Here is a 17,838-nt window from a genome sequence, read left to right as displayed (position 1 = left end):
TATTGTGGTTTTAACTGATATTTTTCAAATGACTAATGATATTGAGCATCTTTTCATGTGCTATTAGCCTTTTTATAAGTTTTCTTTGGTGAAATATCTCAAATATTTGCCCATGTTTTAATTCAGTTGTTTATTTTTCATAACTAAGTTGTAAGAATAATTTATATATTATAAATACAAATTCTTTTCAGATATGTGATTTGCAAATATTTTATTCCAGTCTTCAACTTGTCTTTTCACTTTCTTAGTAATGTCTTTGGAAGAGGAGAAATTCTTAGGTTTTATTAAAGTCCAATATATAAAAATTTTCTTTTATGTATCATGCTTTTGGTATCATATATAAGAAATTCTTCTTTAACCATAGATCACAAAGATTTTCTCCTGTATTTTCTTCTAAAAGTTTTATAGTTTTAGCTCTTAGATTTATGTCTGTAAATACATTTTGAGTCAATTTTTGTGTACAAAGTGAATTAAGAGTCTAAAGTCTTTTTTTTTTTTTTTTGCATGTTAATATCCACTTGTCTTAGAAGTTGTTAAAAACAAGCAATTATCCTTTGTCCCGTTGAGTTGGCTGAACACATTTGTCAAAAAATCAATTGACTATAAATGAAAGCATTTATTTCTGAGCTTTCCGTTTTATTCCATTGATTTGTGTGTCTATCCTTATGCCAATACCACACTGTCTTTACTATTGTAGTTTTACATAAAATTTTAAAAACTGGTAGTGCAAGCCCCCAACTTTGTTCTTCTTTTCCAAAATTGTTTTGACCCTTCTAGGTCTTTTGCAATTCCATGAGAATTTTAAGATCAGCTTGTCAATTCCTACAAAGAAACGTGCTATCATTTGATAGGGATTGTATTGACTTTGTAGAGCAATTTGGAGAAATTTGCCATTTTATAAATATTGGGTCTTCTACTCAATGAACATGTAGTATCTTTCCATTTATTTAGATCATTTTTAATTTCTCTCATGAATGTTTTATAGTTTTACTTTTACAGGAATTGCACTTCTCTTGTTAAATTTATTCCTAAGTATTTTATTCCTATTTATGCTATTTGGATTGAAATTTCAATATGTCATCAAAATTTTTTAAATTTTATTTTCAGATTTTTGTTGCTTGTACGTGGAATAGAATTTATTTTTTAATATTAATCTTATATCCTGGAAACTTGTTTATGATTATAGAACCATATTAAAAAATAGATTCCTTAGAATTTTCAACATACGGGATCATGTTATCTACAATAGAGAAAGTTTTATTTCTTTCTCTCCAGTGTACATAATTTAATGTCTTTTTTTTTTCTTGGCTTATTGAACTGGCTAGAATCTTCAGTACAATTTTGAATAACAGTATTGAGAGTGGTCATTTTTTAATTTGATCCCAATCTTAGAGGTAAAACACTAAGTCTTTCACCATTAAATCTAGTGTTAGCTATAGTTTTTATTGACAGATGTTCTTGATTAGGCTGAGAAAGTTTCCTTCTACTGTTGTTGTTGTTAGGTGCCGTCAAGTCAGTTCCAAATGATAGCGACCCTATGTACAACAGAACAAAACACTGCCTTGTACTGCGCCATCCTTACAATTATTGTTATGCTTGTGCCCATTGTTGCAGCCACTGTGCCAGTCCATCTCATTGAGGATCTTCCTCTTTTTCGCTGACCCTCTACTTTACCAAGCATGATGTCCTTTTCCAGGGACTGGTGCCTCCTGATAACACGTCCAAGGTATGTAAGACGAAGACTCATCATCCTTGCTTCTAATGAGCATTCCAGCTATACTTCTTCCAAGACAGGCATGTTCTTTCTTCTGGCAGTCCATGGTATATTCAATATTCTTTGCCAAAACTGTAATTCAGAGGCATTAATTCTTCTTAGTTTGATGATTTGTTTTGAAATCATGAATGGATGTTGGATTCTGTCAAATGATTTTTTCTCATGCATTGGGATAGTCATATGATTTTTGTGCCTTATTCTATTAATGTAGGGTATTACATTAATTAATTTTCAGATGTTAAACCAACTTAGAATTCCTGGGATAAAATACATTTGGTCCTGATGGATAACCTGTTATATATGTTGCTATATTCAGTTTGCTATTTTGTGTTAAGGATTTTTGCACCCATGTTAATGAGGTATGTTGGAATGTAGTTTTATTTTCTTTTGATAGCTTTGTCTAACTTTGGTATCAGGTTAATAATGGCCTCATAAAATGAGTTGTGAATTATTTCTTCTTCCTCTATTAGCAGTAAGAATTTGTATTGAATTGGTATTATTTCTTCTTTAAATGTTTGAAAAAAATTCATCAGTGAAGCTATCTGGACCAAGGCATCTCTTTGTGGAAAGACTAAATTTATAATTCAATTTCTTTGCTGTAGGTCTATTCAGATTTGCCACTTGTGGCAATTTATGGTTTTGTAGTTTGTCATTTTAGGAATTTGCCATTTCATGTAAGTTTTCTAATTTGATGACGTGTATCTCTTTATTATAACCTCTGGTAATCTTATTTCTCTACGGTTGGTAGTGATGTTTCATTCTTGATTTGGTAATTTGTGTGCTCTCTCTCTCTGTCTTCCTCCCTCCCTTTGGCCAGTCTAAAAGTTTATGTAGTGAGCATTCTGCTGTTGATGAGTGGCGTGTTCTGTAAATGTCATTTGGGTTAAGTTGGTTAATAATGTTGTCTCTATCACCTCTATCCTTACTGGCTTTCTATTAGTTCCATCAATTATTGAGAGTGAGTTACCAAAACTCCCAACTATTATTGTTGACTTAGCTATTTATCTCTTCAATTCTCTCGGTTTGTATTTTGAGGCTTGTCATCTCTATAATATGTATTCCGTGAAATTCCGTTTTGGTAAATATGAATTTAGCAACTCCATCTCTCTGTGGTTTTGGTCTATGATGTATCTTTTTCCATTATTTGAACCTATTCGAATCTGAAGTGCATCTCATAAAAAATGTGTAGTTGTATCTTGCTTTTTATCCTTTCTGATAATATTTGCTTTTTGATTGGAAATTTGGGCCTATTCTCATTTAATGTAATTATGGATATGGTTTGATTTATACATGACATTTTGCTATTTTCCATGTGTCTCATGTCTTTTTCCTCTATTCTTTTTTTCTTTATTTTATTTTGTGCTGAACAATTATTTTTATTGTAACACTTCATTCCCTCCATTTCAGGCTGAGGGTATTTATTAAATGGATACTGTTGCAAGTTTTTGTTATACAGAGCTCAATCTATCCTTAGCCAATGATTTTCTTTTTTCTTAAGGATATAAATAAATGTTCAAAAGGTACTCAGTTTAGATGACACAGCATGAAAAATAGGTCAACCCACACTTTTCTTTTTAACTCCCTATTTCCCTTTTCTCTCATTCCTTGGTAACCACTAATCTTTGTCTCAATGGATTTGCCCATTCTAGATATTTCATATAAATGGGATCATACAACATTTGTCTTCTGTGTCTGGCTTATTTAACTTAGGATAATGTTTTTTCAAGGCTAATCCATTTGGTGGCATGTATCAGGACTTCGTTTCTCTCTATAGTTGAATAATACTCCATTGTGCATAAGTATATATACCACAGCAGCTCTCTGTTTTATGTTCCCATTAGCAGTGTATGAGGGGTCCAATTTCTCCACATCTATGCCAACACTTGTTATTTTCATTTTCCTTTTTTTTTTTTTTAATAACAGCCATCCTAGGGTGTGCAAAGTGGTATCCATTGATTTTTTAATTATTTTCTTGAGTTACTTTCTTAGTGATTGATAGTGATTAAAGTACACATCTTAAATTATCGCAATTCACTTCAGTTAATACTGACTTAATCTCAGTCAAATATAGCAACTTTACTCCAATATAGGTTCATTTCCTCTCTCGTTCTTTGTGCTATTACTGTCATGTATATTTTATGTGTATATATTATAAACCCCCAAAAATAGTTATAAATACTGCTCTATACAGTCTTATGCTTTAAAAAAGAAATTAAGAAAAAATAATATTTATATAATCTTTTATATTTACCTACATATTAACATTTCTTGTGCTCTTCATTTCTTTCTCTAGATTCAGGTTACCACCTGGTTCTATTTCCTTTCAGCGGTTTATCTGGGAATGTCTTCATTTCACCTTCATTTTTGAAATACAGTTTGGTTGGATATAGAATTCCAGAATTCTAGAGTTTGGCTTGATATAGAATTGACAGACCAAAAATGTAACATTCCATGTTCGTGTGAGCTCAGATTGTTTCAGCTAAGAAGTAAGTGTTAATCATATTTTTACTACCCTGTATGTGATGAGTTGTTTTTCTTGTGCTGTTTTTACCATATCCTCACTATGGCTTTCTGCAATTTTTAGGTTTAGATGTGGATCTTTTTTTGTTTATTCTACTTGGAGTTTTCTGAGCTTCTTTTATCTGTAGGTTAGTTGTTTTTTTTTTTTAAGGAAATCTTGGAATTTTTTAGCCATTATTTTCCAAATATTTTTATGCCCTCTTTTTCCTACCTTCCCATTACATATGGGTTGTTACACTTCTTGTTGTCTCACAGGTTTCTGAGGCTCTATTCATTTTTCTTTAAACAGCCTTACTGAGATACATACACTAGAATTCATTTGTTTTAAGTGTACAATTGAATAATTTTTAGCATATTTGTAGAGTTGTGCAACCATCTCCACAATCTAATTTTAGAACTCTTCCATCACTCTAAAAAGGAACCTCATACCCACTTGTAGTTACTCTTATTCGCACCCCCAGATCTAAATAAACTTTATTAAAAATTTGGTCTTTGTAGATTTTTTTAATGACCTTTCATAGAAATGAAATCATACAATATGTGGTTTTGTATATGATTTCTTTAACAGCATATTTTTGAGGTTCATCCATGTTGTAGCATGTATCAGTACTTTTTTTTTTTTTTATGTTGACTAATCTTGCATTGCATGGATGTACCACAATTTGTCTTTCAATATGACAGCTGATGAACGTATAGGTGGTTTCCACTTCTTGGTTATTACGAACGATTCTCCCATGAACATTTGTATGCAATTTTTTGTGTGGTTATATTTCTGCATTTCTTTTGTGTAAATTCCTAAGAGTGAAATTACTGGGTCATATGGTAACTTTACATTCAACGTTTTGAGAAACTGCCAGACTGTTTTTCAAACAGTGGCTATATCATTTTTTCATTTCTACAAACATTGTATTAAAACTCCAATGTTTCCACTTTCTTGTCAACCTTTGTTTTTGTTTGTCTTTTTGATTCTGATTAATGCTGATCTATTTCCCCCATTATGTTCCTGTCCCCAGAAATCATAACAAGGATTGAAGTGGAGCATCACAGAAATGTAACAGCCAATCAAGTGCTCAGAGTCATATGAAAAGCCAACAAGAAGGGCTACAGGGGCCAGGATTGCTTCCTCTGCTGAATCCTGACACTTGGATATACTGGAAAAATTCTGGGGACATACCAGATAGACGTGGTGGTTCCTTGTACTACAACATACCCATGTAGAGCAAATCCACGATCTTTCACCAAGAGGAAATGACTCTTTCTGGGGACTGGGCATGGATGTTGAGCTTGGGTTGGATGCTGCCCAAGCTGGACTTGAGCTTTTCCCTTTTGGACATGATGGTTTGAAGCCATGATGGCTTTCAACCTGGTCAGCCACCCAGGCATCTCCCAGTCCATTACCTGTTTTACCTTCTGCCCCACTGTTGAGGTCCCAGTATACCTTGTGACACCATGAAAAGCACTATGAAGTGGCATTTGGAGATACTGTTTTCTATAGGGAAACCCTGGTGGCATAATGGTTAAGTGCTACGGCTGCTAACCAAAGGGACAGCAGTTCGAATCCACCAGGCGCTCCTTAGAAACTCTACGGGGTAGTTCTGCTCTGTCCTATAGAGTTGCTATGAGTCAGAATCGACTCGATGGCACTGGGTTTTGTTTTTTGTTTTCTATAGTAGTAGTACTGAATTTTTCTGTTATTGGAGACTTTTTTTTCTGGTTGATTAATAGTACATATTCTACTCAAAGACGAATTTTAATGTTAATAAATATTTTCTGAGTTTATTTTTATGAAATCAGACTATAACTTCACGGCAATTCTGTCCTTAGCATTTAGCAGAATGTCTAGTAAATAGTAGATGCTCGATATTCAATAAATATTTACTGAATGGAAAAAATACTCAAGCTCTTCTAGAGTTTCTGTTAGATATATCAGAGGGATGTTACTTGGGATATTGATGCAGATTTTAATATTTGGTAACTGATCCAGTTTGAATTTTGTGGGTGGAACTGTGACGAGGAATCTGATATGTGAGAAAAGGAGATCTTCCTGAATCTTCTCTACCAGTGACTATAATGTATTGATGCTGTGCAGTGTTGCTTCAGCAGAGGTCAAGTGAGTACAGATCACAGATGTTTGAAGACTTTGGTTCCTGATTTTGTGTCCCAGCACAAACCATGTCCACGTGCTAGTATCAACACATATGAAACTAACAGTTTCAAAATGAACTCATGTCATTCCAGGGGCCTATGAACATAAATAAAACATGATGATGACTTGCCCATAGCCTTAAATAAGACACTTTGTTCTTTAAGCAAGGATGCCAAAAACTAGGTGGTGATGAAAATTTTCACCTTTACTTTAAATCTTCTTATTAACATATTTTATTACAAAAAGAAGTTTATTAACTGAAGAAAACTATAAAATATAGATATGTTTAGTAACTGTAAAATATATTTAGGTTATCAACAAAAGTATATTAAAATGTATGGAATAAATTAGAAAATATAGGTAAATATTAGTATTAAATATAGATAATAAAACAGAAAAAAACAGTAATTAACTATAAACTTATCATCTTGAGGTTATCATTGGTAACATTTTTTTTTTTGATTGTGGTGACCATTGGTAGCATTTTGCTGTTTGATATTTCCTTCCAATTTTTTTTTCTATGGCTGCTTCTATTTGATGAGAAAGGTTTGGTGAAGGTGCTGGGATATTGGGAAGAAAGGAAGGCACCAACCAGAAAGACCCCACAGGGGAGCCCCAGCTAGAAGCTGTGGTCTGTGAGGAGGACCAGGGTCAAGGCATCTCCTGTTTGAACCCAGCTCCCCTGCAGGGAGACTCCCACCTGTCTGAGAAAAAATAATTCCAAATCACAATTTTGTCAGAGTTTCCTCTCACCAAATGAGATCATGTGGTAAAGGGAATAAACTGGAGCAAACAAATCAAGGAGATTGAGTGACACCCACCCATTGAACCCATTGCCATTGAGTGGATTCTGATTCATAGCCTCATAGCAACTCTATAGGACAGAATAGAACTGTCCCATAGGGTTTCCAAGGTGGTAAATCTTCTTGGAAGCAGATTTCCATATCTTTCTCCCACCGAGCTCCTGGTGGGTTTGAACCACCCGTATTTCAGTTGGCAGCTGAGGGCTTTAGCCACTGCATCACCAGGGCTCCATTCTGAGTGATACCAGAAGGTGAAAGGAGACCAGGTGTGTCTGAGAACCTGTAAACGATGCTTATACTTGAAGAATCTGTCAGAACGGTGAGGAGGAAAATTTGTGAAAGACATAGGCCAGTGGTTTACCTGCTTGTCCTGGAAGGGAAATAAGAATTACCATTCAAGACATGAAGAGAGGTCTGAAGACCACAAGATTGGAGCTGGCAATGTGGGTGGAGGTGAATTGTATCGGTAGACTTCTAGTTGGCCAAGGTGATCAGACAAAAACCTCTCTGCTCTTCTGTTGATCCCTTTTGGTAATTGCTGTCCACTGTCATGGTGGCCATCCAAATGCTGGTACTTGCAAACAGCACAGATGTGAGGGTAATTCAAATGCTTCTCAGCAGGAGTCCCAGAGAGTCAGTATAGAATTCTGCCCATCACAGCTGAGCTCCTAGCCCAAGTGGTGACCCCCACACCATCAAGTCCTAGAAAGAGGCTCTTTTGGGCGGGGTCCCATCAAGATGTTTTGAGCCAGGTAACCTTCTGCAGGTATTCATTTTGTCCCACAAGAAAATCCCAAATTGTATCCCGTTTTCATCCCGTCTTCCCTCTGCTGAGCAGCAGGGACATCAACAACTTTCTAATCTTCTGCATGCTCCAAGTGGGGTGCAGGCACCAGTTCCATGTTCACACAGGCCCTCAAACATCAGGGGGCGCAAAGGAGGCTCTTCTAAGAGCTTTTTCAAAGCATTCCACTTTAGTGGTCTCACCGTAAAGGTCCTCTGAGCTCCTGCAGTTCATCAAGTCTGTGGCCAGCGAGTGAGATGCTAGTCTTACCTTCTTTCAAGCACCCCAATCTATGTAGGTGAGTAGAAAAAAAATCTGATCTTGCCCCAAAAGACATTTGGCCTTTGGCCTTCACTGTTGAGAGGTAATCTCTATGCCCTTGGACTGTACTGCCTGATAAGAGTGTCTTTGTTTACCTGGGGTAGGGGGGAGGGGGGCAGGGGCCTTGGGCTACTCCAAAAGTCTAACAATGTGATTTACGGTTGGAGCTTTGAGTCATATGGTACCAGCCCAGTCACTGGAGGGGCTGTCAACTGAGGTCAGCCACAAGGGCAGTTGACCATGTAGCCCCAACAATACTCTGAACACCAAGGCTCAGGTGAGCTTCTCTAGTTGACAATACTCTGTGTGTGTGGTCATATACTGTTACGAGGAGGAGTTAATGTTGTCCATGTCTCCATGGGGAGAGGACAACTGGAAGCTCCACATTTGGACCCCCCACACTCTGCCCTATGTGTCTCTTTCCTTGGCTGACTTTAGTCTGTATCCTTTCCATACAGTAAACAGTATAGCAGCTTTCAGTGAGTTCTGTGAGTCCTTCTAGTAAATTATCAAACCTCTGGGTTTTTTTGTTTTTTCTTTTTTTAATGTTATTGTGCTTTAGGTGAAAGTTTACAGTGTGAATTAGTTTCTCATTCGAAAATTTATATACAAATTGCTTCATCACATTGGTTGCAATCCCCAAAATGTGTCACACTCTCCCCTTTTCCCTTTACAGCCTGGGTTCCCCATGTCCATTTGTCTAGTTTTCCTGTCCCTTCCTGCTCTTTGTCGTGCTTTTGGGCAGGTGTTGTCCATTTTGGTCTCATATACTTGATTGAACTAAGAAGCATGTCCCTCACCTGTACTATTGTTTGTTTTATAGGCCTGCCTAAAGTTGGCTGAAAGATGGCCTTGGGGAGTGGCTTCAGTTCTGAGTTAGCAGGGTATCCAGGGGCCATAGTCTAGTGGGTTCCTCCAGTCTCTGTCAGACCAGTATTTGGTCTTTTTTTGTGAATTTGAATTTTGCTCTACATTTTTCTCCCATTCTGTCAGAGACCTCTGTTGTGATCCTTGTCAGAGCTGTTGGTGGTGGTAGCTGGACACCATCTAGTTCTTTTGGGCTCAGGCTGGCAGAGGGTGTTGTTCATGTGGTCTTTTAGTCCTTTGGACTAATATTTTCCTTGTGTCTTTGGCTTTTTTCATTCCCTTGCTCCGAATGGGATGGGGATGATAGATGTATCTTAGATGGCCACTTGAAAGCTTTTAAGACTCCAGGTACTACTTACCAAAGTAGAATGTAGAACATTTTCTTTATGAACTGTTATGCCAATTGACCTAGATGTCTCCTGAGACCATGATCCCAGTCCTCGACCCCAGAAACTTGGTCCCTCAAGGTGTTTGGGTGTGTCTACGAAGCTTCTCTGACTTTGCCCAGGTCAAGTTGTGCTGACTTCCCCTATATTGTGTGTTGTCTTTCCCTTCACCAAAGTTAACACTTGTCTACAATCTAGTTAGCAATTTCCCCTCCTCATTTTTCTCCTCCCTCGTAACCATCAAAGGTTTTTTTTTTCTGTGTGTAAACCTTTCCTTTGGTTTTTATAATAGTGGTTTCATACAATATTTATCCTTTTGTGATTGTTTATTTCATTCAGCATAATGTCCTCCAAATTCATCCACGTTGTGAAATGTTCCGTGAATTCATCATTGTTCTTCATCTTGCGTAGTATTGCACTGTGTGTATGTACCATAATTTGTTTATCCGTTCATCTACTGATGGTCACTTACGTTGTTTCCATCTTTTTGCTATTGTGAATATTGCTGCAATGAACATTGGTGTGTATATGTCTATTCATAAGAAAGCTCTTATTCTCTAGGATATATTCCTTATAGTGGGATTTCTGGATCACATGTATTTCCATTTCTAGCCTTTTAAGGAAGCGCCATAGTGGCTGTACCATTTTGCATTCCCACTATCAGTGCAAAAGAATTCCAATCTCCCCGCAACCCCTCCAACATTTGCTATTACTTTTTTTTTTTTTAATTAGTGCCGGGGTGAGATGGTGTCTCATTGTAGTTTTGATTTGCATTTCTCTAATGGATAGTGATCATGAGCATTTCCTCATGTGTCTGTTAGTTGTCTGAATGTCTTCTTTGGTGAAGTGTCTGTTCATATCTTTTGCCTGTTTTTTAATTGAATTATTTGTCTTTTTGTTCTTGAGGTGTTGATGTATTCTATAGATTTTAGAGATTAGACTCTTGTTGAATATGTCAGGGGTAGTCAAAAATTTTTCCTAGTCTAGGTTCTCTTTTTACTCTTCTGGTGAAGGCTTTCGATGAGCATAAACGTTTAATTTTTTGGAGCTCCCTATTATCTAGTTTATCTTCTGGCGTTTGTGCATTGTTAATTATGGTCTGTATTGTATTTATCCCATGTATTAAGGCACCTAGCATTGTCCCTATGTTTCTTTGATGATCTTTATTGTCTTTGTTGTTGCTTTTGTTAGGTGCCTTCGAGTTAGTTCTGACTCATAGTGACCCTATGGACAACAAAACGAAACACTGCCTGGTCCTGAGCCATCCTTACAAGTGTTGTTATGCTTGAGCTCATTGTTGCAGCCACTGTGTCAGTCCATCTCATTGAGGGTCTTCCTCTTTTCCGCTGATCCTGTACTCTGCCAAGCACAACGTCCTTCTCCAGGGACTGATCCCTCCTGAAAACATGTCCAAAGTATGTAAAATGCAGTCTCGCCATCCTTGCTTCTAAGGAGCATTCTGGTTGTACTTCTTCCAAGACAGATTTGTTCGTTCTTTTGGCAGTCCATGGTATATTCAATATTCTTTGCCAACACCACAATTCAAAGGCATCAATTCTTCTTCGGTCTTCCTTATTCTTTGTCCAGATTTCACATGCATATGATGTGACTGAAAATGCCATGGCTTGGGTCAGGCGCACCTTAGTCTTCAAAGTGATAGCTTTGCTTTTCAACACTTTAAAGAGGTCCTTTTCAGCAGATTTACCCAATGCAATGTGTCTTTTGATTTCTTGACTGTTGCTTCCATGGCTGTTGCTGGTGGATCTGAGTAAAATGAAATCCTTGACAACTTCAACCTTTTCTCCGTTTATCGTGATGTTGCTCATTGGTCCAGTTGTGAAGATTTTTGTTTTCTTTATCTTGAGGTGGAATCCGTACTGAAGGAGTTTATTGTTTTAGGTTTTGTATTTCGGTCTGATCCATTTTGAGTTAGTTTTTGTGCATGGTGTGAGGTATGGGTCCTCTTTCATTTTTTTAGAGATGGACATCCAGTTTTGCCAGCACCATTTGTTAAAAAGACTGTCTTTTCCCCATTTAATGGACTTCGGTACTTTGTCAAAGATCAGCTTACCATAAAAAAAACCATAGGTAGGTGGATTTACACCCGGGTTCTTGATTCTGTTCCATTGGTCTATGTGTCTGTCATTGTACCAGTACCAGGCAGTTTTGACTACCATACCTGTATAGCAGGTTCAGAGATCAGGTAGTATGAGGCCTCCTACTTTGTTCTTTTTCTTCAATAATGCTTTACTTATCCAGGGCCTCTTTCCTATCCACATAAAGTTGGTGATTAGTTTTTCCATCTCAGTAAAGAATTTTGGTTGGAATTTGGATTGGGATTTTGTTATATCTCTAGATTGCTTTGGGTAGTATTGACATTTTTGCAATGTTGAGTCTTCCTATCCATGAGCATGGTATGTTTTTCCATTTTTATAGGTCTTTTTTGGTTTCTTGTTGTAGAGTTTTGTAATTTTCTTTGTACTGGCTTTCATGTCCCTGGTTAAATTTATTCCTAAGTATCTCATCTTTTGGGGGGCTATCGTAAAAGGTATTTTGGAGTTCTCTTTGTTGTTATATAGGAATCCAACTGATTTTTGTATGGTGATCTTATATCCTGAGTCATTGCTGAATCTTTCTATTAGTTCCAGCAGCTTTTTTGTGAAATCCTTGGGATTTTCTATGTATAGGATCATATCCCCCCACGTGTCTGTCAGTGTGTCATGCTGTGGGGGCTTGCATGTTGCTGTGATGCTGGAAGCTATGCTACCTGTATTCAGATACCAGCAGAGTCACCCATGGAGGACAGGTTTCAGCTGAGCTTCCAGACTAAGACAGACTAGGAAGAAGGACCCGGCAGTCTACTTCTCAAAAGCATTAGCCACTGAAAACCTTATGAATAGCAGTGGAACATTGCCTGATATACTGCTGGAAGATGAGCCCGACAGGTTGGAAGGCACTCAAAAGATGACTGGGGATGATTGCCTCCCCAAAGTAGAGTCGACCTTAATGACGTGGATGGAGTAAAGCTTTTGGGACCTTCATTTGCTGATGTGGCACGACTCAAAATGAGAAAAAACAGCTGCAAACATCCATAATAATCGGAACATGGAATGTACAAAGTATGAATCCAGGAAAATTGGAAATCATCAAAAATGAAATGGAATGCATAAACATTGGTATCCTAGGCATTAAACAAAACAAAACAAAAAAACCAGTGCTGTCTAATCCTAGACATTAGTGGGCTAAAATGGACTGGTATTGGCTATTTTGAATTGGACAATCATATAGTCTTCTATGCTGGGAATGACAACTTGAAGAGGAATGGTGTTGCATTCTTTGTCAAAAAGAACGTTTCAAGATCTATCCTGAAGTACAATGCTGTCAGTGATAGGATAATATCCATACGCCTACAAGGAAGACCAGTTGATACGACTATTATTCAAATTTACGCACCAACCACTAGGGCCAAAGATGAAGAAATAGAAGATTTTTATCAGCTGCTACAGTCTGAAATTGATCGAACATGCAATCAAGATACATCGATAATTACTGGCAATTGGAATGAGAAAGTTGGAAACAAAGAAGAAGGACCAGTAGTTGGAAAATATGGCCTTGGTGATAGAAACAATGCCAGAAATCGAATGATAGAATTTTGCAAGACCAATGACTTCTTCATTGCAAATACCTTCTTTCACCAACATAAATGGTGACTATACACACGGACCTCACCAGACGCATTGAACACTAGTGACCGAAGACCAGGTGAGTTGTGGAATGACATCAAGGACATCATTTATGAAGAAAGCAAGAGGTCATTGAAAAGACAGGAAAGAAAGAAAAGACCAAGATGAATGTCAGAGGACACTCTGAAACTTGCTCTTGAACGTCGAGCAGCTAAAGCAAAAGGAAGAATTGATGAAGTAAAAGAACTGAACAGAAGATTTCAAAGGGCTTCTTGAGAAGACAAAGTAAAGTATTATAATGACTTGTGCAAAGAGCTGAAGATGGAAAACCAAAGGGAAGAACACGCTCTCAAGCTGAAAGAATTGAAGAAAAAATGCAAGCCTTGAGTTGCAATAGTGAAGGATTCTGTGGGAAAAACATCAAACGACGCAGGAAGCATTAAAAGAAGATGGAAGGAATACACAGAGTCATTATACCGAAAAGGATTAGTTGATGTTCAATCATTTCAAGAGGTGGCATATGATCAAGAACTGATGGTACTGAAGTTAGAAGTCCAAGCTGCTCTGAAGGCATTGGCAAAAAACAAGGCTCCAGGAATTGATGGAATATCAATTGAGATGTTTCAACAAACAAATGCAACGTTGGAGGTGCTCACTCGTCTATGCCAAGAAATATGGAAGATAGTTTCCTGGCCAACTGACTGGAAGAGATCCATATTTATGCCTATTCCCAAGAAAGGTGATCCAATGTGGAAATTGTAGAACAATATCATTAATATCACACGCAAGCAAAATTTTGCTGAAGATCATTCAAAAACAGTTGCAGCAGTGTATCGACAGGGAACTGCCAGAAATTCAGGCCAGTTTCAGAAGAGGGCGTGGAACCAGAGATGTCATTGCTGATGTCAGATGGATCCTGGCTGAAAGCAGAGAATACTAGAAGGATGTTTACCTGTGTTTTATTTACTATACAAAGGTATTCGACTGTGTGGATCATAACAAATTACGAATAACATTGTGAAGAATGGGAATTCCAGAACACTTAATTGTGCTCCTGAGGAACCTTTACATAGATCAAGAGGCAGTTGTTTGGACAGAACAGGGCATACTGATTGGTTTAAAATCAGGAAAGGTGTGCATCGGGGTTGTATTCTTTCACCATACCTATTCAATCCATGTACTGAGCAAATAATCCGAGAAGCTGGATTATATGAAGAAGAACGGGGCATCAGGATTGGAGAAAGACTAATTAACAACCTGCGTTATGCAGAGACACAACCTTGCTTGCTGAAAGTGAAGAGGACTTGAAGCACTTACTAATAAGATAAAAGACCACGACCTTCAGTATGGATTGCACCTCAACATAAAGAAAACAAAAATCCTCACAACTGGACCAATGAGCAAAAACATGATAAACAGAGAAAAGATTGAAGTTGTCAAGGATTTCATTTTACTTGGATCCACAATCAATAGCCATGGAAGCAACAGTCAAGAAATCAAGAGACACATTGCATTGGGTAAATCTGCTGCAAAGGACCTCTTTAAAGTGTTGAAAAGCAAAGATGTCACTTTGAAGACTAAGGTGCACCTGACCCAAGCCATGGTATTTTCAGTCGCATCATATGCATGTGAAAGCTGGACAATGAATAAGGAAGACCGAAGAAGAATTGATGCCTTTGAACTGTGGTGTTGGCAAAGAATATTGAATATACCATGGACTGCCAAAAGAACGAACAAATCTGTCTTGGAAGAAGTATGACCAGAATGCTCCTTAGAAGCAAGGATGGCGAGACTGCATCTTACATACTTTGGACATGTTTTCAGGAGGGATCAGTCCCTGGAGAAGGACATCATGCTTGGCAGAGTACAGGGTCAGCGGAAAAGAGGAAGACCGCAACGAGATGGATTGACACAGTGGCTGCAACAATGAGCTCAAGGGTAACGACGATTGTAAGGATGATGCAGGACCAGGCAGTGTTTCGTTCTGTTGTGCATAGGGTCGCTATGAGTCAGAACTGACTTGACGGCACCTAACAACAACGACAGGATCATATCGTCTGGGAACAGGGATAGTTTTACTTCTTCCTTTCCAATTTGAATGTTCTTTATTTCTTTTTCTTCCTTATTGCTCTAGCTACGACCTCCAGCACAATGTTAAATAGGGGTGATAATAAAGGGCATCCTTATCTTGTTCCCATTCTCAGGGGGAATGCTTTCAGCCTCTTTCTGTTGAGAATGATGTTGGCTGTTGGTTTTGTATAGATGCCCTTTATTATATTGAGGAATTTCCCTTCTATTCCTATTTTATTGAGAGCTTTTGTCAGGAATGGGTGTTGAACTTTATCAAATGCCTTTTCAGTGTCGACTGAGATGATCATGTGATTCTTTTCTTTCATTGTATCTATGTTACGGATTACACTGATTAATTTTCTAATGTTGAACATCCTTGCATACCTGGTATGAATGCCTCTTGGGTTGTGGTGTATTAGTTATTTGATATGATGCTGAATTCTATTGGCTAGAGTTTTGTTGAGAATTTTTGCACCTATATTCATGAGAGATATTGGTCTCTAAATTTTTTTTTTTTTTTGGTGTCTTTGCCTGTGTTTGGGATCGGGGTTTTGCTGGCTTCATAGAATGAGTTTGGGAGTATTCCGCCTTTCTGAGCTTTGATTTCCTAAATGTCTCCATGACACCTGCCCTGCCTGCCTTAGAAGAAGTAGTTACCATGGAGGATGTGTGATGGTTAATGTTATGTGTCTGCTTGGCTAGGCTATGGTTATCAGTGGTTTGGTTGACACTATGTAATCACCTTTCATTTTGTGGTCTGATGTGAGCAGCCTATCAGTTGAAAGAGGAGTTCCCTTGGGAGTATGTCCTGCCTCCAGTATATAAGTGATATTCTCACAAAGCTCTCTTTCTCAGCCCTGAACTCTTCTCATCACCTGAACTTTGGTTCTTGGAACATAAGCCTGCAGAAATCTCTGGCCTGCTGCCTGACCTGCAGATTTTAGATTCATCAGCCCCTGAAACCTTGTGAGCCAGCAGAGGTCTTTAGCCTGTTGCCTGACCCACAAATTTGGGACTTGCCAGCCCCACAATCATGTCAGCCATTTCCTTAAAGTAAATTTCTCTTTCTACATAGTCTTCTCTGGTTTTGCTCCTCTAGAGGATCCAGACTAAGACAGGACAGAATGAGATAAAACCAAATCCGCTGCCATCGAGTCGGTTCCAACCCATAACAACCCTACAGGACAGAGCAGAACTTTTGATTAGCATCCGAGCTCTTAACCACTGCACCACCAGGGCTCTGGAATGAGACAAAGTAGGGAAAATCATTAAAAGTGACTCTTGACACTTGCCCTTGGGTTTGAAGTACCCCATTTCTTAGACTAAATGGGTATATTATGAAGCAAAAACACTGAGGACCGTCAGCTCATCTGTGCTCAACCTTCAAGAAAAGATTGGAAAACCTAGGCTGGTGACATGAATATTGCCATCACAGCTGAACAATTATCTAAATTTCCTCCTTTCTAGCTCAGTAGTATGAATTCTTATCTGCAGCAGTTTCGTTTGGGAAGTAGAGGGGGCGGGGCTTAGCAATTAACACGTTGCAGAATATGTAGGCTGAGGTCAGTGATTGTAAACTCTTCTATATGCCCATTACTGCGTGATGATTTCACAACAAAAGAAATCAAAAAATTAAAATCACTGCTGATATAAACTTTATTTTAGACCACTCTTTAGGTCTCTCCCTCCAAGCATTTTTACAGGCCCAACAGGAAATGAAATAGATTGATTTGAATGTAATTTTTCTCCCCTTCCCTCACCATTCTCTGGCAGCAGACAAGGCCAATGGCTAGAGAGTGAAAGTAGGTAGGGGGGCCCAATCTAATCCACAAATCAGGCCACCCTGGCCCTCGAATTAGTTACAGGCACTTAATTTGAAAGCAGCAAGCAAACAAACATGCAGGATCAGAGGATTTTTGTTTCACTGCTGATGTTGATCTTTGAATAGTATCCTGTAGTTCAAATCCAGATGAACGGGAAGGAGGTGTTACAGTGAGCTAAGGTGAGGTTTAGGCCTTCTTGGCTTCCTCAGGGAGATTTATAGATCAAAAGGTCTCAAAGCAAATTAGCAGACATGGGTCTCTGGAGCAGGTCTTCAGGTGGGAGCTGAAAATATGAAGGGTGGAAGCCACTGGGAGGTTAAGTCAAATCAAGCTGTCCTCACTTTAAATTGGGTGGGAGCCAACCCCCACGCCACTGCTGCTCCTGCCACACCACTGGATCTTCCCTGTCCCTGGAACTAAAGACCATGTACATTATGCATTTCGATGTAAATAATTCAACAGGTGTATGTCTCAAGATGAGGGCACGAAATGGTTTAGATAAAGTGAATTAATAATGATCCTTGCAATCACAATTAGAATTTAACCAACTTGAGATTCATGACTTACCTGTTAAAAAAAAGTGGTAATTATTCATCTTCATTAGTAAAAAGCCCTAAGACCAGGAGAGCCTAGGGTGAATGCCTGACAAACGGCAAGAGCT

The 17,838-nt window shown here is 38.2% G+C and overlaps 1 protein-coding gene across 7 annotated transcripts in view; it reads left to right on the top strand.

Moving 5' to 3' along the window:
• Nucleotides 1-6,186, top strand: part of LOC100663010 (caspase-8-like) — a 92,196-nt gene extending 86,010 nt beyond the window's left edge. For all 7 annotated transcript variants that reach the window (XM_023542385.2, XM_023542383.2, XM_023542379.2 and 4 more), the window contains 3 exons: nucleotides 1,615-1,726; nucleotides 4,068-4,260; nucleotides 5,308-6,186. The gene's annotated coding sequence lies outside the window, so the exon portion shown is untranslated. The remainder of the gene's footprint in view (nucleotides 1-1,614; nucleotides 1,727-4,067; nucleotides 4,261-5,307) is intronic.
• The last annotated feature ends 11,652 nt before the right edge of the window (nucleotides 6,187-17,838 follow it).

This window comes from Loxodonta africana, chromosome 6 (genome assembly GCF_030014295.1).
Source record: "Loxodonta africana isolate mLoxAfr1 chromosome 6, mLoxAfr1.hap2, whole genome shotgun sequence".
Lineage (NCBI taxonomy): Eukaryota > Metazoa > Chordata > Mammalia > Proboscidea > Elephantidae > Loxodonta > Loxodonta africana.
This window is presented reverse-complemented; position numbering and strand designations above follow the sequence as displayed.